General features: G+C 47.3%; 1 protein-coding gene across 50 annotated transcripts in view; it reads left to right on the top strand.

Annotated features, from left to right (window-relative positions):
- Nucleotides 1–27,050, top strand: part of EPB41 (erythrocyte membrane protein band 4.1) — a 231,999-nt gene that overhangs the window by 8,471 nt on the left and 196,478 nt on the right. For 6 of the 50 annotated variants that reach the window (XM_063783587.1, XM_063783599.1, XM_063783592.1 and 3 more), the window contains exon 1: nucleotides 18,399–18,651. The exons of 13 other annotated variants lie outside the window; for them this stretch is intronic. The gene's annotated coding sequence lies outside the window, so the exon portion shown is untranslated. Of the gene's footprint in view, nucleotides 1–15,527; nucleotides 15,625–18,396; nucleotides 18,652–27,050 lie in introns of those variants that run through there. 31 more of the 50 variants (XM_054664792.2, XM_016957539.4, XM_054664823.2 and 28 more) reach the window with 9 other exon arrangements.

Genomic DNA, 27,050 nt, shown 5'->3' with positions numbered 1-27,050 from the left:
TATACCCGCTTCACGGCACTGGGTAAGTCAAGTGAGTCACCCAGAATCCCACAGTTCTTTAGGGGTACAGCTGGGGCTCAGACCCAAGCCTGCTCACTCCAGGGCCCAAATTATTATTATTATTATTTTTGGATGGAGTCTCACTCTGTCACCCAGGCTGGAGTGCAGTGGTGCCATCTCGGCTCACTGCAACCTCCACCTCCTGGGTTCAAGCAATTCTCCTGTCTCAACCTCCCAAGTAGCTGGGACTACAGGCGTGCACCACCATTCTTGGCTAATATTTGTATTTTTAGTAGATGGGGTTTCACTGTATTTGTCAGGCTGGTCTCGAACTCCTGACCTCAGGTGATCAACCTGCCTCAGCCTCTCAAAGTGCTGGGATTATAGGTGTGAGCCACCACGCCCGGCCCTAAGGCCCAAATTCTTAGTGTGAAACTCTCATATTTCTCCCAAGGAGGTAGAGTGTACATCTGAATTCTCTTTATCCATCTCCCATGACCAGTACACGGCTGGTGGGAGCTACTGACGTGTTTGTCGGATAAATAAATTCATGCACACACACTGCACCCCCACCCAGGCCTGCTGCTGTAAGAGTTTTAAAGAGAAAAGATAATAGAAAACAGGAGAAGGCTGGACAGCTTGGCGCTTGAGGGTCAGACAGGCCTGACTTTGCATCTTGCATCTATTGTTTACCAGTTGTGTGACCTTAGGCAAGATATCTAACCTCTTGGAGCCTCAGTTTTCTTACCTGTAAAATGGGGAAAATAAAAGAACCTACCTACCTCTTAGGCTTCTTGTGAGGATTAAATAGTGAGGCACATGGTGAGCATTCAACAAATAGTAGCAATGGTTATTGTTATTATTATAATTATGAATATTATTTGGGGATTATAAAGATGTCCCTCTTGAGACAAAAGAGACCAGGTCTGGGAGGGAACTTCTGGGGACAGGTGGTGGATAGCAGCCTAGTCTGACAGACTCCTGAAGGCATGTGAAGGGAGGGAGGTGGCCTCATGGAAGTAAGAATGTACCTCCCTTTTCTAGTCATCTGCTTTTCCTCTGTGTCAGGCCCTGTGCTGGGCATGGGGCCCAGAGATGAATCTGTGTAGTCCTTCCCCACCTTCCCCACCGGGAGCTCGGAGTCTAGTTGGGAAGAAGATGCAGAAATCACCAACTCCACCTTTATTGAATAGGTGTTCTTATGCAAAGGGCAGGAAAAAAGACATTCCTAGTGGAAGGAACAGCATGTGCCAAGGTACACAACTGCCTGCACTTGGGGGAATGCAGCTGAAGAGACAGGCTCAAGACAATGAATGAGGACTTGACCTATGGCAATGGGGAGTCACTGGATAGTAAGCAGGGAGGGGCAGGGACAGGGGCAGGAGGAACTGTCCAGGTGAGAGATGCCGAGATCTTGGGCTGGGGACTGTGCCATGGGATGAGGAGCAGTGGGCGATGTGAAGTCTGTTTAGGAGGCAGAGCCAGCAGGGCGTGATAATGAACTGCAGTGGCCAGAGAGGAGAGGAGAGGGCCAGAGGGAGATCTTGGGGCCTGGGGCCAATGGGGCCCACTGGGGTCTCTGGCTGAGGGACATATCTGGGAGGAGGAGGCAGAGCTGGGTTGAGGGTAAAAGCCATTCAGCTGCTCTCACTACCTTTCCCCTCAGTTTCCCAGGCAGCAGCTATGTCTGAGCTGGACACTGGGGCAAGGCCTGTGGCCACCAGGGCCCAGGGTACCCACTCCTATCTCAGGGGTCCCTTGTGGTGACCCTGGTAGGTCTGGTCGGGATGAGACCTCTTTGGGGTGGGGGCCAGGCAGGAGCTGTGTGGTGCAGAAAAGCCCTGGGTTCTAGACCTACCAGTGTTACTGAGTGTCTGTGCCACCTCAGGAATCACCAGGCCTGGTGGCTCACACCCGTAATCCCAACATTTTAGGAGGCTGAGGCAGGAGGATCACTTGTGCCCAGGAGTTCAACACAAGCCTAGGGAACATGAAGCAACCCCATCTCTACAAAAAAAAATACAAAAATCAGCTGGGCATTGTGCATGTGCCTGTCATTCCAGCTACTTGGGAGGCTGAGGTGGGAGGATCCCTTGAGCCCAGGAGGTTAAGGCTGCAGTGAGCTGTGATTGCACCATTATACTCCAGCCTGGGTGACAAAGTGAAACCCCTGTAGGTAGGTAGGTAGGTAGGTAGGAAGGTAGGAACGGAAGGGATGGGGAGGGAAGGGAAGGGAAGGGAAGGGGAGGGGAGGGGAGAGGAGGGGAGAGGAGGGGAGGGGAGGGGAGGGGACAGGAGGGAAGGGAAGAAAGGAAGGGAAGGAAAGGAAGGAAAGAAAGAAGGCACTCCCATCACTCCCTCTCTCTTGCCCTCCTTTTCCTTGCCTTGAAAGTGAGAATAAGAAAACCTGTTTTGCTTGCCTCGAAGATTCAGTGATAAAATACAACTACAGACAGTAAACATTTATTGAGAGCTGACGGGCTAGGTTCTGGGGGCACAAAGGTGACTCACTCAGTGTTCCTGCTCCTTAAGGACGAACTGCCATGTGCAGAGTGAGCCCAGGGGAGCAGGTGGTTAACTCAGGGGCATCAAGGGGAAAAGAGCTAAGTTGGGCTTTGAAGGATGCGTAAGAGCTCTCTAGGTAGGCAATGGCAGGAACAACTTTCCAGGTACAGGGAATGGCATGTGCAAAGGCTCAAGCCTGCATACTGTGCTCAGGATAGATGAGCACTGTTGTTGGTGTGGCTGGAGCACAAAGGGAAAGGCTGGCAGTGACAGGAGATGAGGCTGGTCAGGGAAGTAGGGCCCATGTCAGGCAGACCTTTGGGGATGTCACTGGCTCCCCTCTCCTTCCTGCACCCTCACAACTGCCTGTTCTGCTCAGAGAGACAACCAGGGCCTTCCCATGCTGCTCCTCCCCTTGAGTTCCCACCTTCTCCCCTCATCGCCACCACCCCAGCCAGATCAAGTGGCTGCCTCTCTCAGGAGTCAATAACCTGGCTGCCCTGCCAGCCCTGCCACTGAAAAGCCATGTGGCCTCCAGTCACTCACATACCCTGTCTATCTCAGTTTCCACCTCAGTGAAGTGGGAACAGCAGGCTTTCCTCCCAGAGAAGGGCGGAGGCTTCAATGAGATAATCTTCACAAATGGCCTGGCCCAGTGTCTGTATGTATTGGGCACCCATAAACAGGAGCTAATTAAGCCATCATTATTTAGACTCCTCAATCTCCTTGGCCCCACCCACTGCTTCCCCTTTACCTCTCCTGGCAGCCCATTCTAGCCAAGAAAGGAAGGAAAAGATTAAGAAACAAGCCCAAGTCTTCAGAGGGGTGCTGGCCCACTGCCAAGCTGGCTCCCCTCCTGCCCCTTGCCCACCTTGGCCTTGGGCCCCAGGATTCTCAGTCCTGAGGCCTGGGCACTCTCCCACCCCCTGCACTAGATGCCCTGCCCTGGCTGGAGGCCAAAGCCAGCAGCAGCCTTGAAACAGGACACATATTTAGAAAATAGATAGCTTTATTTTTTTTTTCTTCTGGGAGTGGATAAGGAAGCCCTTTTTTTCTGGTGCTTGCAAGAAGAGTGTGATGTTCAGTATTTCTGGAGGTCCAGTGGTCAGGGTAGAGCTGGATCCCTCAGCCTTCTGGATCATGCAACAGACGCTAGCTACCAAGTCCCTTATGGAACAGACACGGACCTCAGATCAAAGCAAGTGTCTGTCAGTGCAAGATCACACAGTAGAAGCCCAGGTCTCCAGACCCTCTGTGCACTGTCTCATAGATGCATGTGGTGCAGTGGCCTTGGCTGTCACTTTACCTCTCTGAGCCTCAGTTTTCTGCACTGTAGAGTGGCACTGATTTTACCATAAGGATCGGCAATAATGTACAGAAAGCACCTAGTGAGTCCTCAGTGGCAGGAAGCTACTGTTAGAGCTGCTGCCTCTTAAAAACTTCTTCTGCCCTTCCCCTTCCTGATCTAGGGACTTGGAATATCTGCTATGATTTCTATTGAACAAATGACACCTGATAAGCCAGTTTTAAAGCAGGAGGCTCAGCATCTGTTATGCTTCCCTCCCCTCTTCCCCCTTTCCTGGGACATTCTAGCCCCACCCAAGACAGTTTCCCTTCTGCAGCCTCCGATGATGCCACTGCAGGCACTCAAGAAAAGCAGAGTAGGAAGGGCCCCATGCCATCCAGGCTTAGGCTGGGGGGAAAGTGATGGACTGTGAACTCCTTGGAACCATCCTCGGGAGCTAGGATGACTTGAAGACTTCCACAGATGCTGGGAAATAGGCCTAAAAGAGAAAACCTGGTTCACAGCCCCAAAAATGGTAGAGTGGAAGGAACACCAGCCCTCCTAGCTCTCCACACTGTGAGATCTTGGGCAAATTACCTACCCTTCCTGAGCCTTCATTTTCTGATTTAAAAAAGGAAGGAGATGGATTGAGGTCAGAGGTTTCTACTAATACTACAGGATTAAAAGTAGGGATTTGTGAGCAGAGAGACTTTGGTTTAAATCCCAGCTTCACCCCTTACCAGCTGTGAGACCTCTAGCAAGTTGTTTTACCTAAGTGAGCTTCAGTTTTTTCCCCTATAACATGGGGAAAATATTAGCATCTTCTCATAGGATTACTTAAGGGCTAAATTAAATAATTTGTATGAAGTACTCAGTCCGTAGCTGACAGACATGTTGGAATTATTATTGTTGTTTTTGTCATCGTTATTCTATGATCGGTAGAGATAATAAGAAGTCATAAAAGAGCTCATTGAGAAGGAAGGACTTGAGAAATGTACAGGATTGATTGAGTTATTCATTCATTCAATAAATATTTAGAGTTTCCACAGATAGGCCAGAGACTAGCAGCAGAAAAGTGGAGTCAGACAGAGCTGCCTATTCTAGCTGTGTGATGTGGGATCATTTACTTCTTCTTTTTTTTTTTTTTTGAGATGGAGTCTCCTTCTATCACCCAGGCTGGAGTGCAGTGGCATGACCTCGGGTTACTGCAACCTCTGCCTCCCAGGTTCAAGCAAACCTCCTACCTCAGCCTCCCAAGTAGCTGGGGATACAAGCATGCACCACCATGCTAGGCTAATTTTTGCATTTTTAGTAGAGATGGGGTTTCACCATGTTGGCCAGGCTGGTCTTGAACTCCTGACCTCAAGTGATCTGCCCCTCTCAGCCTCCCAAAGTGCTGGGATTACAGGCATGAGCCACTGTGCCTGGCTGGATCATTTACTTCTCTTCTCTTGGTCTCATGCCTTTGTTTGTAAAATGGTGAGAATAGCGGGCAAAATGTTACCTCCCGGGCTGTCCTGAGGCTAAAGAGAGTTTAAGTGCACTAGTCTGTCTGTGTCTGATTCCTTTCCCACTAGGCCCCTCAGCTGTTAATGACTAGAGGCATGATCCCAGGCAAGTCCGTCAAGCACACTTCCACCCCAGGGACTTTGCACTTGCTAGTCCTTTGGCCCAGAACACTCTACCCCCAAACACTTTTGTAGCTTGTTCTCTCATCTCTTTAAATTTTTTGTTTAAATGTCACCTTCTCAATAAGACCTTTCCTATCTTTTTATTTATTTATTTATTTTGAGACGGAATCTCGCTCTGTTACCCAGGCTGGAGTGCAGTGGCGAGATCTCAGCTCACTGCAAACTCCGCCTCCTGGGTTCATGCCATTCTCCTGCCTCAGCCTCCCGAGTAGCTGGGATTATAGGCGCCTGCCACCAAGCCCGGCTAATTTTTTGTATTTTTAGTAGAGATGGGGTTTCACTGTGTTAGCCAGGATAGTCTCGATCTGCTGACCTTGTGATCCGCCTGCCTTGGCCTCCCAAAGTGCTGGGATTACAGGCGTGAGCCACTGCACCCGGCTATTTATTTACTTTTTGAGACAGAGTCTTGCTCTGTCGCCAGGCTGGAGTGCAGTGGCATGATCTCGGCTCACTACAACCTCCACCTCCTGGGTTCAAGTGATTCTCCTGCCTCAGCCTCCTGAGTAGCTGGGACTACAGGCGTGCGCCACCATGTCCAGCTAATTTTTGTATTTTTAGTAGAGACAGGGTTTCACCATGTTGGCCAGGGTGGTCTCGATCTCTTGACCTCATGATCCGCGAGCCTCAGCCTCCCAAAGTGTTGGGATTACAGGCATGAGCCACTGCACTCGGCCTATTTTTATATTATTATTATTATTATTTTGAGATGGAGCCTTGCTCTGTTGCCCAGGCTGGAGTGCAGTGGTGCGATCTTGGCTCACTGCAATCTCCGCCTCCCAGGTTCAAGGGATTCTCCTGTCTCAGCCTCCTGAGTAGCTGGGATTACAGGCACCTGCCACCACACCCATCTAATTTTTGTATTTTTAGTAGAGACAGGGTTTCGCCATGTTGACCAGGCTGGTCTCGAACTCCTGACCTCTGGTGATCCACCCACCTCAGCCTCCCAAAGTACTGGAATTACAGGTGTGAGCCACCGCACCCAGCCTCCTGACTTCTTACTTAAAATTGTAACACCTTTCTGTCCTCTAACCTTAGCACTGTCTGCTTATTTTTATCCATAGCACTTATGACTCTTTGACATACTGTATTTTATTATTTGTTTATTGTCTCTCCCCCCATTGGAATGTAAGCTCTATGATGATGGTGATTTTTGTCTATATTATTCAGCGTTATATCCCTTGTACCTAGAACAGTGCGTGGTGCATAGGAAGTGCTCAGTAAATATTTGGGGTGTAAACTGATGACTATATGAAGCCTATTCTCTCTGGATCTAGGAATATTTTGAGCACACAGTAGAATCTCAATAAATGTGTGAATGAGAGAAAAAGTGAGTGGTCATCATCCTTTCCATTTGTCAGATCATACTTTAGCTGGGTCAACCCTGAGGCTCTTTTGCTTCTGATTGCTTCTGATATTTTCTGCCAGGGCATCAGTTTCAATTGGAGTGCCCAAATCTTTTGTTCCGGAGCCTGAGCTTTGCAGAATTTCTAGTTGGGGCTGTTTGGCTGTTGGGTCCGCAATGGTTATTATGTCATTATTGGTAATTAGCACTTAGGCCTAGAGGATTGAGCTTTTTGTTTTTCAGCAGAAATCATAGCAGAGAGCTGTGCTAGACACTGGGAGCCAGGCTTGGAGCAGCTTCCTCTGGAACTTTCCCCTTCCCAGCTTGGGGTCCATGATTTAGGGAGACCAAGACAGAGGTGCCCAAAGCTAGGGGCACATGGGTCACCAGCTCAACTGCTATTTTCCCCGGACAGTATCCTGCAATGTTTTCCCACAACACCCCTGGGTCTCTATGCCTGGCCTGGTACAGAGGGGGTTCCTCACACCTTCAGGGGAGCTAGGTGTAGGGTTTCCAAATATCCAGTGGACAGGGGCATTTTCTGATGCTCAAGATTATAAGTGGAGGAAATTATCCTGGGTTTGAGACTCAGGAGCCTGAGCTTAAGTGGCTGTGTAGCTACTGATTTGCTGTGTGTTCTTAGGCATGTCACTGCCTCTTGTTGGGCCTCAGCTTTCTCACCTGTCAAACAGAGATAAAGATGCCTACTTGACCTCACTAGGGAAGAGAGGCAAGATAGTGTCTTGAGCAAGGAGTTGGGTTCTGGACTCACACACAGCTGGCTTCCCAACCATACCCCTTCCTAGCTGTGTGACACTGGGCAAATCACTTCACCTCTCTGACGTCAGTTCCCAAAGCAATAAAATGGGGCTAAAATAGTACCCACTCTACAGGGTTGTTGTGAGAATTAAATAAGAGAATGCAGTTAAAGTACTTAGGCACTTAGCTGGTACTCTGCACATCTTTGCTGGCATTATGATAATGACCATCATGGAAATGTAGGCAATCTGTAAAAAGAATACTAGCAACAGGGCCAGGCAGATGTGGGTTTGAATTCTAACTCTGATACTTACTAGCTGGGTGATCTTGGACAAGTTTTTCACTTATCTGAGATTCTATTTCTTTTTCTTTTCTTTTCTTTTTCTTTCTCTTTCTTTCTTTCTTTCTTTTTTTTTTTTTTTTTTTGAGCTAAGGTCTCACTCTGCTGCCCAGGCTGGAGTGCAGTGGTGTGATCTCAGCTCACTGCAACCTCCGCCTCCTGGGTTCAAGCGATTCTCCTGCCTCAGCCTCTTGAGTAGCTGGGACTAGAGGGGCCCACTGCCACACCCGGCTAATTTTTATATTTTTAGTAGAGACAAGGTTTCACTGGCCAGGCTGGTCTTGAACTCCTGATCTTCAGGTGATCTGCCCACCTCAGCCTCCCAAAGTGCTGGGATTACAGGCATGAGCCACCATGCCTGGCCTGAGACTCTATTTCTTCATCTGTACAATGGAAATTATAGTCATATCTTCCTCAAGGGGGTGTTGTGAAGGTTCAGTGACATATTGTATATAAAACACTTGGTGTAATGGTTGGCACATATTAGCTCCACTTTATAGAAAAGGAAGGGAGGGGAAGTGAATTGCCTGGACTCGCATAGCATCTCAGTGGTGAAGTTCTGATTTGAACCAAGGTCGGCCTGCCTCAAAAGTCCAGTTTTTTTTTGTTGTTGTTTGTTTGTTTTTTGAGACAGAGTCTCACTCTGTTGCCCAGGCTGGAGTGCAGTGGTGTGATCTTGGCTCACTGCAACCTCCACCTCCCGGGTTCAAGCGATTCTCCTGCCTCAGCCTCCTGAGTAGCTGGGATTACAGGCACCCACCACTGCACCCGGCTAATTTTTGTATTTTCAGTAGAGACAGGGTTTCACCATCTTGGCCAGGCTGGTCTCGAACTCCTGACCTTGTGATCCATCTGCCTCACCCTCCCAAAGTGTTGAGATTACAGGCGTGAGTCACCTTGCCCGGCCCAGCTTTTTTTTTTTTTTTTTTAAACTTTTTCTTGCCATCACTCAAGTGTGGGATCATAATGATGGCTGTTATTATAGAGCCACTGGACTCATTCATGCTAGGATCCCCAGTGCCCAATAAATGTGTGATGGATGAAGAAAGGTGGGACCACTGTGTCCCCACTTCCAGGGAGGCTTTTACCTTGAGGTTGAGGATTCTTTCTGGTTGGTTGCTAGCAGATTTAAAATAAAAATCATACTTAGTGTAGTATGGGGCTTTGTAATCTGCAGAACCCTTTGCATTCTCCACATCATTTGACCCTTCTTCCTTTCTTATATTGAAGCTCTAACCTCTAAGGTAATGGCATTTGGAAATGGAGTAATTAATCAGGGAAGTAATTAGGATAAGATGAGATTATGAGGGTGGGGCCCTCATGACAGTATTAGTACCCTTATAAGAAGAGACACCAAGGCCAGGCGCGGTGGCTCATGGCTGTAATCCCAGTACTTTGGGAGGCGGAGGCGGGTGGATTACCTGAGGTCAGGAGTTTGAGGCCAGCCTAGCCAACATGGTAAAACCTTGTCTCTACTAAAAATACAAAAAATTGGCCAGGCGTGGTGGCTCATGCCTGTGATCCCAGCACTTTGGGAGGCCAAGGCTGGTGGATCACGAGGTCAGGAGATCGAGACCATCCTGGCTAACACGGTGAAACCCCATCTCTAAAAATACAAAAAAATTAGCTGGGCATGGTGGGGGGCGCCTGTAGTCCCAGCTACTTGGGAGGCTGAGGCAGGAGAATGGCATGAACCTGGGAGGCGGAGCTTGCAGTGAGCCGAGATCATGCCACTGCACTCCAGCCTGGGCGACAGAACGAGACTCTGTCTCGAAAAAAAAAAAAAAAAAAATTAGCCAGGCGTGGTGGTGGGAGCCTATAATCCTAGCTACTTGGGAGGCTGAGGCATGAGACTAGCTAGAACCCGGGAGATGGAGGTTGCAGTGAGGGGAGATTGCGCCACTGCACTCCAGCCTGGGCGACAGAGCAAGACTATGTCTCAAAAAGAAGAGACATCAGCTGGGTGCAGTGGCTCATGTCTGGAATCCCAGCACTTTGGGAGGTCCAGGCAAGTGGATCACTTGAGGTTGGGAGTTTGAGACCAGCCTAGCCAACATGGCAAAAACCCCTCTCTACTAAAAATACAAAAATCAGCCGGGCCTGGTGGTACGTGCCTGTAATCCCAGCTACTCGGGAAACTGAGGCAGGAGAATCGCTTGAACCCGGGAGGTAGAGGTTGCAGTGAGCCGAGATCACGCCACTGCACTCAGCCTGGGCGACAGAGGAAGACTATGTCTCAAAAAAAAAAAAAAAACAAAAAACCAGAAAGCTTGCTGTCTCCCCACCATGTAAGGACACAGCAAGAAGGTGACCATCTGCCAGCCAGGAAGAGCACCCTCACCAGAACCTGGCCATGCCTGATATCTGACTCCAGCCTCCAGAACTGTCAGAAAATAAATATCTGTGTTTAAGCCACCGAATCTATGGCATTTTGTTGTGGCAGCTGAGCTGATGAAGGGTAGGTGACTTGCCTGGAGTCATACAGCGAATTTATTGTGGAACTAAGGCTGCAACTTATTTGCAGTCTCTCTTATGACTTCTCTCTTTCTTTTTCTTTCTTTCTTTTTTTTTTTTTTTTTGAGACGGAGTCTTGCTCTGTTGCCCAGGCTGAAGTGCAGTGGCGCGATCTCGGCTCTCTGAAACCTCTGCCTCCCAGGTTCAAGTGATTCTCCTGCCTCAGCCTCCAGAGTAGCTGGTACTACAGGCGCCCACCACCACGCCCGGCTAATTTTCTGTATTTTTAGTAGAGATATGGTTTCGCCATGTTGGCCAGGCTGGTCTCGAACTCCTGGCCTCAACTGATCCACCTGCCTCGGCCTCCCAAAGTGTTGGGATTATAGGCGTGAGCCACTGTGCGTGGCCCCAATTTCTCAATTTCTTCCCCACTAAAGTGCTCCCAGTCACCGGAAGTCTTGGAAACTGAGGTTAGTCAAATGCTGGCTGGCCGGCTCAGAACCTGTCCTATAGTAGCAGCTTTGGAGGGTCTTGGAGCAAGTCAAACCTGGCAATTTCTGTGCCCCCAATACCCCTGCTTCCTTATATCTCCCCTTCTGCCCTGTCCCTCTGTCAAGTGAGGGTTGGGCCAGGCTGACTTTACCAGTTTTAGAAGACTGTCAGCTAGTAGGTGGTACAGAGCCTGTTTCTTGGAAAACCCTCTACGCCTTGAGGGTTCCCTCCCCTAGTAAGAGAGAATTAGTGGGTTAAGGCTGAGTGAGCTGAGGCTTTGCTGGATCAGGGTCACTAGGCTCATTCCAGCTGGTAAGAGAATAGGGTTGGAGAGGGTCATGGGAGGCCAGATCAGTGGGTCTCTCCCTGAATGTCCCAGGGCTATTATCAGAAGTAGTCAGGACAGCCTTTCCCTGAGGTCTTGGGACAGATATTAATATTACTCATTCACATCATTTCCAAAGTGCTTTCCTGAGAGTGCTTTCCTGAAAGCAGTACATAGTAGAGGACAGTGGCATCAGACAGACCTAGTTTAAGCTGCGATGTTAGGCAAATCACCTAACTTTTCTTTTTTTTTCTTTTTTTTTTTTTTTTGAGATGGAGTCTCGCTCTGTTGCCCAGGCTGGAGTGCAGTAGTGCGATCTCAGCTCACTGCAAGCTCTGCCTCCCGGGTTCACGCCATTCTCCTGCCTCAGCCTCCTGAGTAGGTAGCTGGGACTACAGGCACCCGCCACCACACCCAGCTAATTTTTTTGTAGTTTCAGTAGAGACGGGGTTTCACCATGTCAGCCAGGATGGTCTCAATCTCCTGACCTCATGATCTGCCTGCCTCTGCCTCCCAAAGTGCTGGGATTACAGGCGTGAGCCACCGTGCCTGGCCTTTTTTTTTTTTTTGAGATGGAGTCTCACTCTTGTCACCCAGGCAGGAGTACAGTGGTGCGATCTTGGCTCACTGCAACGTCCGCCTCCTGGGTTCAAGCGATTCTTGTTACTCAGCCTCCCAAGTAGCTGGGATTACAGGTGCCCGTGACCACACCCGGCTGATATTTGTATTTTTAGTATAGACATGGTTTCCCCATGTTGGTCATGGGCTGGTCTCGAACTCCCTACCTCAGGTGATCCACCTGCCTCGGCCTCCCAAAGTGCTGGGATTACAGGCATGAGCCACTGCACCCGGCCTTCTTTTTTTTTCAATAGAGATGGGGTCTCACCGTTACCCAGGCTGGTCTCAAACTCCTGGGCTCAAGTGATCCTCCTCCCTCAGCCTCCCAAAGCGCTGGGATTACATTACCCCTATGCATTGGGGTTGCTGTGCAGACATGCCAAGAAACAAGGGCCAGAGGGAAGAAGATTGAAATTGTAAAAGTGGACCTGGTGGATGGTTGTTAAGGCATTCCTTGACAACAAGTGAGCCACTGTGCCTGGCCTTTTTTTTCTTTTTTGAGACAGGGTCTTGCTCTGTCACAAAGTGATGAAGTGTGGTAGTGCGATCATGGCTCACTGCAACCTAGACCTCCCAGGCTCCAGTGATCCTCCCACCTCAGTCTCTCAAGTAGCTGGGACCACAGGCAGGTGCCACCATGCTTGGCTATTGTTTTTTTTTCCTAGACTCCAAAGCTAGTGCCAGATTGGCTGATTTTTTAAAAATTTTAATTTTTTTTTGTAGAGATGAGGTCTCACTATGTTGCCTAGACTGATCTCGAACTCCTGGCCTCAAGCAATCCTCCAACCCTGGCCTCCCAAAGTGTTGGGATTATAGGTGTGAGCCCCTGCACAGCCCCTAATTCATCTAAGCTGTAGTTTCTTCAACTGTACTTGAGGCTAATAATATTGCCTAAGTATTACTGTTAAGAAGTTAAGTGCAATAATGATTAAAAAGTACTTACTGTGTGCCTGGCACATAGTAAATACCTCATAAATCTAGTTGTTATGGCTGGGCACGGTGGCTCACGCCTGTAATCCTAGCACTTTGGGAGGCCGAGTCGGGCGGATCACCTGAGGTCAGGAGTTCGAAACCAGCCTGGCCAAGATAGAGAAGCCCCGTCTCTACAAAACACATGAAAATTAGCTGGGTGTGACGGCGGGCGCCTGTAATCCCAGCTGCTCGGGAGGCTGAGGCAGGAGAATCACTTGAACCTGGCAGGCAGAGGCTGCGGCAAGCCGAGATTGTGCCACTGCACTCCAGCCTGGGTTACAGGGCGAGACTCCGTTTCAAAAAAAAAAAAAGTAGTTATTATTATTATTATTATTATTATTATTATTATTTGAGATAGAGTCTTGCCCTGTTGCCCAAGCTGGAGTGCAGTGGCGTGATCTTGTCTCGCTGCAACCTCTGCCTCCTGGGTTCAAGCCATTCTCCTGTCTCAGCCTCCTGAGCAGCTGGGATTACAGGCGTGTGCCACCACGCCTGGCTAATTTTCATATTTTTAGTAGAGACAGGGTTTCACCATGTTGGTCAGGCTGGTCTCGCACTCCTGACCTCGTGATCCACCCGCCTCGGCCTCCCAAAGTGCTGGGATTACAGGCGTGAGCCACTATGCCTGGCCCAAATATCATTTTTAAGAGAGAAAAATGGGAAACAAACTCAATGTCCAATAGTAGGATTAACTAAATTATGATATATCCGCTTGCTAGCATTGTTAAAAACGATGATACAAATGTTCACAACATATTGTTAAATGAAAAAAGTCAGTTTTAGGCTGGGCCTGGTGGCTCATGCCTGTAATCCCAGCACTTTGGGAGGCTGAGGCAGGCGGATCACCAGAGGTCAGGAGTTCAATACTAGCCTATCCCACATGTCTCTACTAAAAATACAAAAAAAAAAAATTAGCTGGGCGTGGTGGCGGGCACCTGTAATCCCAGCTACTTTGCAGGCTGAGGCAGGAGAATCTCTTGATTCTGGAAGGCAGAGGTTGCAGTGAGCCAAGACTGGGCCATTGCACTCATCCTGGGCTATGGAGTAAGACTCCGTCTCAAAAAAAAAAAAAAAAAGTCAGTCCTAAAATAATATGGTATAAATTTTTAAAAAGCGTTAGGTTGAGACATATGAAATTGTTCACATTTGATCATTTTTAACCTATAAAATCAGCAATTTCATATGACTTAATATATGTACACTGAAAAGTACACAAATAAGAAGCTAGGTACAGTGGCCTGTGCTTGTAATCCCAGCTACTTGGGAGGATGAGGTGGGTGGTTTGCTTGAGCCCATGAGTTCAAAGCTACAGTGAGTTATAATTGCACAGCTGCACTCCAGCTTGGGCAACAGAGTGAGACCCTATCTCTTGAAAAAATAAATAAAAAATAAAATAAATAAAAAAATAAAAATAAGGCCGGGTGCAGTGGCTCACGCTTGTAATCCCAGCACTCTGTGAGGCCAAGGTGGGAGGATTGCTTGACTAGTTTTCATTCAACAGTACTGTTCAGAACACTTTGTTGGTGGGCCCAGCTTTTCAAAGCCCTCTTCAATCTCTTGCCACCCTCCACAACAGACACAGGGCTTCAGGCCAGCTGTGTCCCTAATCCGCCCACGTCCCAGATTTGGGTATGGTTTCCCCGCCCCTCCCCACTTTCTTCCAATCTCATCTCTACGAGGTCATCTGAGGCCTCATCTACACTCCCTGGCCTTCCCCACTGGTCACCACCTAATTTCACCATCTAATTTCACCCTCTTATGTGCAGCTGGTGTTTGCTTTTGCTTGGGCTCAGTTTGCAGTGGGGAAGGATTAAGACCCTTTCACGCTGTCTTTTTTTTTCTTTTTCTCTTTTGCTTACTGCCCTTGACTGCTCCAGGGGCTAACAGGCAGCTAGCGGGGCCTGTATTCCCTAGGAAGGAACACAAGGGGTAGGGGGTGGGGAGGTAATGGTGGGCTCAGCTGGCAGGCGAGATAGAGATGGTCCTTAGGGACCCCATCCTGGGGCTTGGGGCATAGCACAGCTGCCACCCAGATGTGAGCATGGAGCAGAGCTGTTTCTGCCTTGGAAATTAGCCTCAGAGACGGTGCTTGGGACCTTTACCCTTGGTACCTGATGGCAGTCTCTGCAGGGTGAGCTGGGACTGGATACCTGGTTTGCAGAAGTCTGAGAGGGCAGATGGGCCCAGGAGTAAAGGTAGTTTTTCCACCTTCATATTAGGCATTACTTATACCCCCACATCTTCCTATGTGATAGGCCTGGCAACACTCAGAGATTGGGCACTTAGCCTAACAAGTGAAGATGTGTGTCTAAAATAACAAAAATTCCTCATGTGTGGATAGTACTTTACAGTTTACAAAGCCCTTTCATCTCCAGGCTAAGAATTAAAAGCCAGCACTGGAATTCAGGTCTTTCAGATTCTAAAGCCTGAGTCAATGGATTATGGTGTGTTATTGCATGGCACTCTGAATTTCAGAGTAGTTCATACCTGCCTTGTGTCTAGCCTTTTGCTGTTAGCCTGAGACCTCTACTTATTTGCAGAGTAAGGATTATTAAATGCTACATATTCTTTGCATCCAATTAGATGTGCCATTGGCTAGCACTTCATGGCATAGAGAATACTGGGCTTTCATGAATCTGAATTTGCTGGATAACTTGGTGGTGGTGGAGATGGTAAACCACTGGTAATTGGTCTTCTATACTCATCCTTCAAGGTACCAGATTTTCCTGTCTGATTGGTGAAGGAAGCCTGAGGCACAGAGGTGGTAGGACTAGAACTCTGAATAAAAAGCACAGCTGAACCTGAGGACTTGAGGCAGGAGACCAGAGTATTTAAGAACAGGTGAGGCCAGGCGTGGTGGCTCATGCCTGTAATCCCAGCACTTTGGGATGCTGAAGTGGGTGGATCACCTGAGGCTGGGGGTTCGAGACCAGCCTGACCAACATGGAGAAACCCCGTCTCTATTAACAATACAAAATTAGCCAGGCGTGGTGGCATATGCCTGTAATCCCAGCTACTCACGAGGCTGAGGCAGGAGAATCGCTTGAACCTGGGAGGCAGAGGTTGCAGTGAGGTGAGCCGAGATCGTGCCATTGCACTCCAGCCTGGGCAAAAAGAGCGAAACCCCTTCTCAAAAAAAAACAGGTGCTTCACCCCTCATACACAGAATGACCCTGGCCAAGTCACCTGACCTCACTAAGACTCAGTTTCCTTATATATAAAATGAGGATGTTCATTAACTCATTCAACAAATATTTATTGAGCGTATACTGTTCTGGGAGATGAATACAGATACAGTCCCTGCCTTCCTGAGCTTGCAGTCTAGTGGGTCTAGATTACAGCAATTTATTTGAGAGGCACAATAAATAATAAATATATAGTAGAAAGTCAAGTAGGGTAAGTGCTATGAAGCAAATTAAAGCAGGATAAGGGTGTTTGAGTGGAGGCTGTTTTAGATGGTATAGTCAGGTGGTTTTCAAGGGGTTTTATGATGTTTCAAACGGACAATTTACATAACGTGCTCAGCTCAGTGCTGACAACAATTGCATGCTTAACAAATATATTATTATATTTGCCAGTTCCACACCTCTCAGTCCACATTTTAGTCTCTGAATAGTAATAATAATTAACACACATAGATCTTACTATGAGCTAGGCACTGCTCTAAGTCCTTTACATATTTTAACTCATTTAATTCTTTTTTCCTTTTTCTTTTTTTTGAGATGGAGTCTTGCTCTTGTCACCCAACCTGGAGTTCAATGGCATGATCTCGGCTCTCTGCAACCTCCACCTCCTGGGTTCAAGTGATTCTCCTGCCTCAACCTCCGAGAATAACTGAGATTACAGGCGCCTGCCACCAGGCCCAGCTAAGTTTTGTATTTTTAGTAGAGATGGGGTTTCACCATTTGGCCAGGCTGGTCTCGAATTCCTGACCTCAGGTGATCCGCCTGCCTCAGCCTCCCAAAGTTCTGGGATTACAGGCATGAGCCACCATGCCTGGCCTAATTCTTACAGTAACTCTGTGAGGTGGGAACTATTATTATCCTTCTCTCTCCCCCAACCCTCGTTTTTTGTTTTTAGGGATGGAGTCTTGCTCTGTTGCCCAAGCTGGAGTGGAATGGCATGATCCTAGCTCACTGTGGCCTTGAACTCCTGTGCTTGAGCAATCCTCCCACCTCAGCCTCCCACTATAGGTGGGAGTCCCAGCTACTTGGACATATTATCCCCTTTTATGGTGTTGAAAAATGAGGCACGGCCGGGCGCGGTGGCTCAAGCCTGTAATCCCAGCACTTTGGGAGGCCGAGAAGGGCGGATCACGAGGTCAGGAGATCGAGACTAACACGGTGAAACCCCGTCTCTACTAAAAATACAAAAATTAGCTGGGCGTGGTGGTACACGCCTGTAGTCCCAGCTACTCGGGAGGCTGAGGCAGGAGAATCGCTTGAACCCGGGAGGCAGAGGTTGCAGTGAGCCGAGATTCCGGCACCGCACTCCAGCCTGGTGACAGAGCGAGACTCCGTCTCAAATAAATAAATAAATAAAAGAAAAATGAAAATCAAACCATTAGAAAAGGCTGGAGACTAAGAATTGAACCCAGGCAATCTGTTTCCAGAGGCTGTGCTGGGATCGTGAAGGGGCTGTGATTAGATATCAGGAATGTCTAGCTGGCGTCTACAGACTCTGCTGTCAGATGGCCTGGCTTCTTATCCTGTCAGTTCTAAGTCTCTCTGCTTCAGTTTCCTCATCTCTAAAATAGAACACCAGATCCTATCTTACCTTCTAGGTATCATGCTTAAAACAAAAGCCTTCTTTCTGCACTGTGGGTCCGAAGCCTGTTCACAGACCAGCCTAGCAGGGAGTAGGAAGGGTCAAGGGGTCTCTGACACTTCTGGAAGGAAATAAAGACACACTAAGCAATTGTCAGAGCAACCCTCAGTTCATCTGGAGACCAGACCTCGGAAGCTAGGTCTTTATAATGTTGAGATTGCCAGGGGGGAATTAGGAGATCCTTAAATGCAGAAGACAGGTTCAATCTTGGCGTGGTCTCAACACTTAGCTTCCATTTCAGGCCTTACACAGCTGGCACGAGAGGTAAAGTCTCATCGAATGTCAGGGTTGGAAGGGCGCCTAGAGACAGTCAAACTAGTGGATGGGGAAACTGAGGCACAGAGAAGCTGAGTGACTTACCCGAGGTCACTAAGCGTTTAGGGGGAGTCAGTTGGGGTAGCCTGGCTACAGCCTCTAAGCGAGTTACTTCCCTGAGGCTTCCAAATCTCGGCCTCTTACTTGGAAGGAGGAAAGGACCTCACCGTCCAGGGCTCTAGCTGCCTCATGCCCCACGTGGGTGCTGCGGGATCCCGGAACACCCCGGCTCCAGACCGGGTTCGACTTGCGCGTGCGCACACGCGGCCAGCCCCTTGCCTTTTCCTCTCTCTTTTTCGTTCCCCTCTCCTCTCCTTACCGGCCTAGGGGAGGGTGGGGAACAAGGGGAGCTAGAAGTTGGCCTCAGCCAATGGGCGGACGGGCCGCGGGCCCGGCCCCCTCCTTCCCTCCGGCGCGGCCCAATAGAAATTTACTACAATGTTGTGGCGAACTGAGGGGGAGGGGCGCGGGCCGGCGGGCGGGCTGCGGGCCGGGCTGGCCTCGCCTCGCAGAGGGAAGGCGGGAGGGCGCGCGCCAGGGCCGCTCGCCTGCTCGCTCGCTCGCTCCCTCCCTCCCTCCGCTGGTGCGTTTAGTCAGTCAGCCAGCAGCAGCCGGCGGGCCCGCGAGCCGCAGAGGGCCCGAGCCTCGGACGCCGGCGCCTCCTCCTGCCATTGTTCGTCGGGCTGCAGCAGCGGCGGGCGCAGGAGCCCGGCCCCGGAGCCACCGGTGAGGCGAGGCGGCGGCGGCGGCGCGGGAGCCGGGGCGGGGGGCGTGGAGCTGTCCCCGTGGGGACGGTCCTGGCGGCCGCGGCGGCGCTGCAGCCTCTTTGTCTGCAACCCCCGACAGGCCCCGGGCCGGGGCGCGGGCTCTCCCGCGGAGGAGCCTCGTGCGCACGCCGGCTCGCCAGCCGGGACGCGGCCCGAGGAGCGAGGGGCGGGCCAGAGCCGCTGAGGAAAGGGGAAGGGGTTGCGTCGCGGGAGTGTTGGAAAGTTAGGCTTGAGATGTATTTTTGACGAGGGAAAATCGGTCCCCTCGGGTGCGTCAATCACGGTGCGGTGTGCAGGAGCCTCGGGAGGAAACCAAATGCGGAGAATCGCAGGTTTCAGACGGTGAAGGTGTTGCGTGCAGCCGCGGAGCGATTTCTTCCTGGCGAGGGAGCCGGACTGTCTGCAGAAGTCAGGCGGAATCTGAGGACTGCAGGGAGCCCTGGCAAGACTTCGCAGGCCTTCCCGCCACCGACGCCTGCATCATTGAAAAACACGTTCCCCCTTAGTCTTCTGGGTTCCCAGCGAGCAGAGGGTTAAATCTATTCTCTCAGCGTCGTGACCTCCTTTTTCAGTTCGCGCATCTGTCGGCTTGGAAATCTTCCCCCGTGCTCGCTGGGCTGCTGTACCTGTGGAGAGGCCGGGTCTGGGCTCGCCCTCCGAGATTGACCAGCAGGCCATTATTCCTGGGGAGGTTTTGCCAAAACAGGGTCATGCTCCCCAAGAACAGGCATTCTCTTGAGAGAAAGTGATCTCACGTGAAACAGATTGCTGATGGACTGGTTTCTGGCCACATGATAGCGACTGTCATCCTGTTGTTTCTTTAACTGTACCCTGTACCCTGCCATAAATGACTAGTCTGTGGAGACTTGTTTTTTGGCATGTAGTTGCTCATTAAGAGATAGTTTTTTCTTTTTCCTTTTTTTTTTTCAGATGCTTTTTTTTTTTTTTTTTTTTTTTGTAGTCTGGGTGATTTCACAGCTGCTATTTTCTTCCCTTCTGTTTTTAGGGAAAATTGCAAGAAATGGTTGTGTCTTGTGTCTTGGATATTATTATAGTGGATTTATACTCTCTTGAGGATGTACTGTAGTCAATGCTGTTGCTCATTATTGTCTTCTGTATTCTCAGTCCTGGCAAAAAATTTTAGTTGGTTTGATCCCTTTAATCAAAAGCAGGATATATAGCCTGTATATGTTTCTTCCCGTCCCAGTTTTGTTAATGTAGCACTAACCCCTACTTTTTATGGAAACTTGATGTACTTTTCATTTTCCTTTTCTGTAAATTGAAAGTGTAATCAGTTCTTCGCCAGTTGTAAAATTTTTGGTTTGGGGTGTTATTAATATAATCCATGTAGCGTACATGCTATCTGGCGTACAGTAAGCACTCAATAAATGGCAGATTCAAAAATAGATGTAATAACTGAACACCAGATTGCCTTAGAATCAAAGTAGTTAATTCAGTGCGCTTTCTATAAGAAGCTTATAATTAAGGTAAATATAGATATTATTCATACACCTGGGGAAACAAGTACAGTATATCTTTGGCACTATTAAAAGTGAACTCGGTCGGGCACGGTGGCTCACGCCTGTAATCCCAGCACTTTGGGAGGCCAAGGCGGGTGGATCACTTGAGGTCAGGAGTTCGAGACTAGCCTGGCCAGCATGGTGAAACCCCATCTGTACTAAAAATGCAAAAAAGTAGCTGGGTGTGGTGGCATGTGCCTGTAATCCCACCTACTCAGTAGGCGGAGGCAGGAGAATCGCTCGAACCTAGGAGGCGGAGGTTGCAGTGAGGCGAGATTGCACCACTGCACTTCAACCTGGGCAACAGAGCAAAACTGTCTCAAAAAAAAGGTGAACTCATTGTTAAACATAAGTTCAGAGTGCCAACCTTCTGATTCCTCTGTCTTCTACCAACAAAACTATACATTTTTCCTTGTATGTTTGAATTCAGGCTTAGAAATAAATGTTTTTAATCTGTAGGTTTTACCAAAATTCTCCCAACAATTTTTTTTTTTTTAAACAGGGTCTCATTCTGTCACCCAGGCTGGAGTGCAGTGGCATGATCACGGCTCACTGCAGCCTTAAACTCCTGGGCTCAAGTGATCCTCCTGCCTCAGCCTCCCTAGTAGCTGGGACTATAGGCGTGTGCCCCCATGCTTGGCTAATGTCTTTTTATTTTTTGTAGAGACAGTCTCACTATGTTGCCTAGGGTGGTCTTGAATTCCTGGACTCAAGGGATCCTCCTCCCTGGGCCTCCCAAAGTGCTGGGATTACAGATGTGAGCCACCTCACCCGACCTCTCCCAACATTTATTAAGTGTTTTATACCAAATGTCTTGTAAGTTCTTATGCAATATGGCTACAATCTACCTTTCCACCTTTATTCTCCTTATTCTTTGTATTGTGCAACCAAATAGAACTACTCTGTAATAACCCTTGCTTTGCCATCTCTCTCTCTCTGTGTGTGTGTGTGTGTGTATATGTGTGTGTGTGTATTTATTTATTTATTTTGAGATGGAGTCTTACTCTGTCACACAGGCTGGAGTGCAGTGGCATGATCTCAGCTCACTGCAACCTCCACCTCCTGGGTTTAAGCAATTCTCCTGGCTCAGGCTCCCAAGTAGCTGGGATTACAGGCGCTTGCCATCATGCCCACCTAACTTTTGTATTTTTAGTAGAGTTGGGGTTTCACCATGTTGGCCAGGCTGGTCTTGAACTCCTGACCGCAAGTGATCCGCCCGCCTCGGCCTTCCAAAGTGCTGGGATTACAGGCATGAGCCACCGTGCCTGGCCCTGTATACATATGTTTTTAGAGACAGGGGTCTTACCTTGTTGCCCAAGCTGGAGGGCAGTGGCATGATCCTGGCTCACTGCCGCCTTGAACTCCTGGGTTCAAGTGATTCTCCCACCTGAGCCTCCTGAGCAGCTGGGACTACAGATGTGCACCACCATGCCCAGCTTTTTTTTTTCGTTTTTAAAACACGGGGTCCTGCTATGTTGCCCAGGCTGGTCACAAACTGCTGGTCTCAAACTCCTGAGCTCAAATGATCGTCTCACCTCTGCTTCCAAAAGTGCTGGGATTACAGACATGAGCCACTGTGCCCAGCTTAGTCTGTATTACAGACATGAGCCACCATGCCTGGTGTGTAATTTTTGGTGTGAATGATAGAGTTTGCTTACATTTTTTTTTAATGTAGTAATCCAGTTTCATATTGCTAATCTGATTTCATAACTTTAGAATATCAGTGGCCATCAGAGGCTGAGTTTGGTTCTGAAATCAAGAGGAGCATACATGTAGACCACAGTCTGTTTCCTTGTTATCTAAGAGGCAGGACAGCATAAGTGTTGCCAGTGTATTTTTGTTTTTCTTGTCTTTTCTGTCTCAGCCTCCCGAGTAGCTGGGACTACAGGCGCACACCACCATGCCCAGCTAAATTTTTGTATTTTTAGTAGAGACGAGGTTTCACCATGTTGGCCAGGATGGTCTCCAATCTCTTGACCTCGTGATCTGCCCACGTCCGCCTCCCAAAGTGCTGGGATTACAGGCATGAACCACCACACCCAGCCAATGGCCTGTATTTTTCTGAGTTTCATCAAGTTTGTGTTTGGTTAAATGCATACTCAGATGTGGATTCATTGCTACCTCTATATTTGAATTTTTTCTTTAATTACTTGAACATGGAATCACTTTATTTTGTGAGCTAAACAGCAATAATTCCAATAACTTTTCTTATGAATAACTTTGTTTTTTTCCTCTAAATAAAGCCCCCAAAGATGGCCTCTGAATTAATCAGTTATGGGCCTTATGTATGTAAAGGATCCAAAATTATTGAAAAGTAATTGCTAGCTAGGTGCAGTGGTTTATGCTTGTAATCCCAGCACTTTGGGAGGCCGAGGCCCACGGATCACTTGAGCCTTTGAGTTTGAGACCACTGCATTCCAGCCTGGGCAACAGAGTGAAATTCTGTCTCAAAGAGAAAAAAGAAAAAGTAATTGCTTGATTGCATTTATCATAGCATTTAGTTAGAGGAGACGAGAGGCAGATGCCAAATGTATGTTATTTTTTGTTGTTCATTTAAGTTTCTTGGTATGTCACTGGTGGCTTTTACTGTGCGTCCTTTTTAAGAGTGGGTTCATGGTGTGTTTAGTCAAATACAATATAACTTACTCTGGAGTGCACACTGGGTTAGATTAGTATTTTGATTTACTCTGCTGCTATTTAATGAATACATAGATAAAGAAGAATGCTGTAGCAGTGAGGAGTATTCAGAACTTGGAGGTGTTAGAAAGGAGAACTTTGATATTTTATATTGAGTGCTGATCTCATTTAGAACTACCCACCTTACTGACACTTTGCTTCAAATATTGGTTTTGGGAAAATCCGATTATGATGAAAGTCTGTTTATACTTATTTTGCTGATTTTTTATTTAAATTGAATTGTATCCACTTAAAATATTTGAAAATAAATTGGCTAGCTCTTTGAACTTTGGAGAACAGCAGCCAGTATAATTCAAGGAGTAGCTTGAAGAGACTTTAATATCCCCTACCCGCTAACTTCATCAGCTTCCCACTAAGTCACCCTAAGTAAACATGCAATCTGGGTAGGAACTGGGAGCTTGATATCCAAATATTCTGTCTCTCCTTCCAGTCAAATTGCTATCCTTAAAAGTCCTTTCTTTCTTTCTTTCTTTCTTTCTTTTTTTTTGAGGCAGGGTCTTGCTGTGTTGCCTAGGCTGGAATGCAGTGGCATGATCTCGGCTCACTGCAACCTCTGCCTCCCGGGTTCAAGCGATTCTTCCGCCTCAGCCTCCTGAGTAGCTGGGACTACAGGCATGCACGGCTAATTTTTGTATTCTTTGGTAGAAACGGGGTTTCACCATGTTGGCCAGGCTGGTCTTGAACTCCTGATCTCAAGTGATCCATCTGCCTTGGCCTCGGAGAGTGCTGGGATTACAGGCATGAGCCATAGCATCCAGCCCAAAAGTCCTTTCTATATAGAAATTCCAGAGACATTCTGGTGTCATGCTTTTAAATTATTTATTGTTTTATTATTTTTATTATTTTATTATTGCAATGAAGAGCAGTTCTCTTTTTTGCAAGTTATCTCTTATCTCCAAGTTAAATCTATGTGGATTAAACTGTGATTGTTTATTGAATTGCTGCTCTCCCTCTTCCGTAGCTGATGACTGTTTGAGTCAGTTCTACCCAATTAATCTAGGCCCTCAACTCTCAGGGTGATCTCTGCTTGTAGAGATTAAAATTGTTTCTAAGCTGTGTGGAACAGAGCTTGGGTAAGGTTAAAGAAATTTTGGCAGGGTGGGTAGGAAGGGGCAAGATTATCTGTCTGATGGAATGGATAAGAAATATGACTGTGAGTTTATATTGATTAGATTGGAAGAAGCAATAGATGCTCTATTAAGATGATTTTCTATTATCTAATTCTATATTCAATGTATATCTATAATTCTATTCTGTTATCTAATGTCTATTAATAGAGACAGGAACACCTCCATCTTTTTTTGGAAATAGGTGGAAATAATCAAATAAGATTGGATATAATCTGTACTCCTGTAGTTAATTGTTATTTATAGATGCAACCTGATTCCATCCTCCACAAAAGTCACCCTAATGCAGATCAGCTTTTGGTAGGCCCTCTATATGTTTGAATCATAGCACCGGACACAACATAGACTGAGGTTTTGGTACTTTCTACATTAATATTCACTCAGAAAACTTTTGCCCATGCATTATATTTGTTATATCTGCATTAAATCACAAAAAAGTTATGATAGAAAAGTTTCAAGTGAGAAACTCCCCGTGATTTAACTATATTAAAGCACAGGATTATTTTATTTTTATTTATTTATTTATTTATTTTTTGAGACAGGGTCTTACTCCTGTCACCCAGGCTGGAGTGCAGTGGTGCAATCATGGCTCATTACAGCCTCAACTTCCCAGGCTCAGGTGATCTTCCCACCTCAGCCTCCTGAGTAGCTGGAGCTACAGGCGCCACACCTGTCTGATTTTTTATATTTTTAGAGACTGGGTTTTGCCATCTTGACCAGGCTGGTCTTGAACTAGGCTCAAGAAATCTGCCTGCCTTGGCCTCCCAAAGTGCTAGGATTACAGGTGTGAGCCATGGCGCCCGGCCTATTTTAATTTTTAAAAATTTATATGAGGAGTCTCTCTATGTTGCTGAGGTTGGTGTTGAACCCCTGGGCTCAAGTGATCCTCCTATCTCAGCCACCTAAATAGCTGGGACTACAGGTGTGTGCCATCACATCTAGCTAATAGAGTTGTTTTGAATTGGTTAAATTTAAGCCTGTAACCCATAAGTGTAATAGAAATGTATATTTTTGGTGATTTACGAATACATAGTATTAGGCCAAGGTTTAGTTGTGATTGATATACAGCTATTAGTACTTACATATACTCTTAAGTAATCCTATTAAAATCATTTTAACACAATGGGATCTTAATGGCATATCTTTAAACATAGCTTATAAAGAAATGCTGCTTTAACTTAGATGCCAAGCACGTATTTTAATTTACCAATTAGAAGTTCTATATGTATTCAAGTGAAGAGTGTTTCACCTTAATAATACATTTAATACAGATTGTTGAAATTCATCCCATTCCCCCTTCCCTCCCCAGTTTTTGGCCATATGGACACAGGCAGGACTCTCAGGAGTGCCAAGGATTTAAGCCCTCAAATTTTACCTGCCTACCATTTCAGCATGCGATAGGGACACATGGAAGGCAGCTTAAAGTAAAGGCTTTAAAAAATTTTTTTTGCTACCACCCACTTGCTGTTTCTTGCCCTTTTCTCTTTTTTTAATGATTCAGAGGATTGACACTGTTGCCAGCTTACTACCTGCAGTCTTTCCAGTCTTGATGGTATTACGTAATTATATAAACCTTTTGCATGGTATCATATGATATTGTATATTTGTCTTCCTACACATGTGTCTTTAGAGTAATTTCTTTCCATCTGGTGTTGAAAATGAGCTCTTTGTGAGGTTATTTTTAAATCTTCAAGCTTTCTGGCATCCTCAACACTTGAAATAACACAATTGCTTTTGGAGGCAAGAAAATCCACATAGTATACTTTGTGGTTTTTCCAGTGAAAATGTAAATAGTATTTTATTTATGAAATTATATATATATATACACTTTTTTTTTGGAGATGGAGTCTCTCTCTGTCACCCAGGCTGGAGTGCAATGGCATGATCTTGGCTCACTGCAACCTCTGCCTCCCAGGTTGAAGCGATTCTCCTGCCTCAGCCTCCCAAGTAGCTGGCATTACAGGCACGTGCCACCACGCCTGGCTAATTTTTGTATTTTTAGTAGACACGGGGTTTCACCGTGTTGGTCAGACTGGTTTCGAACTCCTGACCTCCTGGTCCGCCCGCCTTGGCCTCCCAAAGTGCTCAGATCACAGGCATGAACCACCGCACCTGGCCTATAAAATTATATTTTATATTTAGATAGTCTCGAGATAATTGTGTTAGGTTGGAAATAGTTGTTGCCAAGTAAATAAAGTAGAGGAGAGCTACTTAAGGGAAAGGAGACCAAGAATAAGAAGCCTGGTAGAGGAAAGAGGTTTTAAAGATATCTTCTTCTCTGAAGATTTATTATCTTTTTATCCTCTGTCTCATTCTGTTGCCCAGGCTGGAGTGCAGTGGGGCAATCATGGCTTACTCTAACCTTGAACTCCCAGGCACAAGCAGTCCTCCCACCTCAGCCTCCTGAGTAGCTGGGACTACAGGTGCATGCCACCGTGCCCCGCCAGTTTTAAAATTTTTTCTTAGAGACAGGATTTTTTTTTTTTTTTTCCGAGATTGAGTCTCACTCTGTTGCTCAGGCTGGAGTGCAGTGGTGCGATCTCGGCTCGCTGCAACCTCTGCCTCCCAGGTTCGAGCAATTCTTCTGCCTCAGCCTCCCAAGTACCTGGGACTATAGGTGTGTGCTACCATGCCCGACTAATTTTTGTATTTTTTAGTAGAGTCGGGGTTTCACCATATTGGCCAGGCTGGTCTCAAACTCCTGACCTCATGATCCGCCTGCCTCGGCCTCCCAAAGTGCTGGAATTACAGGCGTGAGCCATTGTGCCCAGGCTGAGATGATCTTATGATGTTGCCCAGCCTGGTCTCAAGAGATCCTCCTGACTTGGCCTCCCAAAGTGTTGGGATTATAGGTGTGAGCTAACACACTCAGCCGTGATGCACTGTTTGATTCTGATAATCAGGTATGTGTAATTAGCCTTAAACCTTTTTCTTCCTTCTTTCCTTTCTTTTCTTTTTTTTTTTTTTTTTTTTTTTTTGAGATGGAGTCTCACTCTGTCACCCAGGCTGGAGTG

Source organism: Pan troglodytes, chromosome 1 (assembly GCF_028858775.2).
Source record: "Pan troglodytes isolate AG18354 chromosome 1, NHGRI_mPanTro3-v2.0_pri, whole genome shotgun sequence".
NCBI classification, from domain to species: Eukaryota; Metazoa; Chordata; class Mammalia; order Primates; family Hominidae; genus Pan; species Pan troglodytes.
The sequence above is the reverse complement of the archived record's forward strand: the minus strand, read 5'-3'. Positions and strand labels throughout refer to the sequence as shown.